Genomic DNA, 1359 nt, shown 5'->3' on the forward strand with positions numbered 1-1359 from the left:
TTTAACACTCACCTGAGATTTACAAAAAGAATTGAGTTAGAATCTTTCACAGCACTACTTATTGGAACCAAGTCGAAGGAAGATGAGACAATTAAATGAAAGGTGTCAATTAAGTTTGGGTTTTGTTTTTGGTGACACTTTGATCAAGAAAGGGTGAAATTCACTTTAAAATGTAATTAAGTAAATTTGGGACCGAATTAACATTTTCAAAACTTCCTAATCTTTCATAAAATACAAAAAAAACACTTTATTTTTCCACTTTTATAATTCTTTCCAAACCATTTAATAAAAAAGTAAAAGAAAATAGAATTTTCTCTTCTTCTTCTCCCAACATTCTCTCTTCTCTTCTTCTTCTTCCTTAGAAAATCCAAAAATCCGACTATCAAAACAAATATTCTCCCCTATTATCTTATCTTCCTCCTCATCTTCGGCCATGACTCTCTCTTCTTTCTGAACTGAAGATTGTGTTCGACTTAAAATAGATAAGTCATTTTTTTGAAAGATTTTACAATTTTCGAACAATACTAAGTTTTTTTCTTGGGTTAATGAACAATAAATTGTTCTATAGATGTGAAAATTGAATAATAGTGTAATGGTACCTATTATTTATTGTTTTTGAAAGAAAATCAACAAACCCAAAAAATCCCTAATTTTGAGGAAATGTATATGTATTGTTAACATTCAGTGAAAATTCATTTTTTGTTGCTTTTGTTGTTTTTTTGTGACCATTTTGTTAATATGATTTTAGAAATATAGTCTTGTTCAGTCGTTCAACATATATTTCATTTGTTGAAAGATGCGTCGTATGCTGCTACATTTTAGTGATATGTTGGTATATATTCCAACAGAATTGTCATATGTTGGAACATATCACCTATGTGTTAGGGCAACAAAATGGTCATTTGTGGCAACAGAAGGTTCAACTGTGGCAACACAATATCCATTTGTGTCAAGATAAGTATAAATTGCTACCCATTATTATTTTATAATCAATTGTAAACTCTCAACCTTTTTTATTTACCTTGTATATGAAATGATACAAGAAGCTTCATCCAATGACAACAGCTCAAACTTTTATTGGTGTTGCTTCCTCTTCTAATATCAAATGCATTTTTTTGTCTATGCGAAGAATGTGAGCAGCAACATGATTATTTTATTAGTCGTGTTAAAGAACTCACTGATATTTTTAAGAAAATGACTTATGATATTGATGTCCATACATCCAAGAAGATTTCACAACATTTGAAGTATAGGAGGTTGAAAAAATCTCTTTCCAATCACTATCTATAATTAGTGAAAGAAAAATCAATGACTACTGCTCCAGTATCACACTCAAACCCAAAAGGCAAGGAGAAGGAG

Source organism: Solanum tuberosum, unplaced genomic scaffold (assembly GCF_000226075.1).
Source record: "Solanum tuberosum cultivar DM 1-3 516 R44 unplaced genomic scaffold, SolTub_3.0 scf00193, whole genome shotgun sequence".
Classification (NCBI taxonomy): Eukaryota; Viridiplantae; Streptophyta; class Magnoliopsida; order Solanales; family Solanaceae; genus Solanum; species Solanum tuberosum.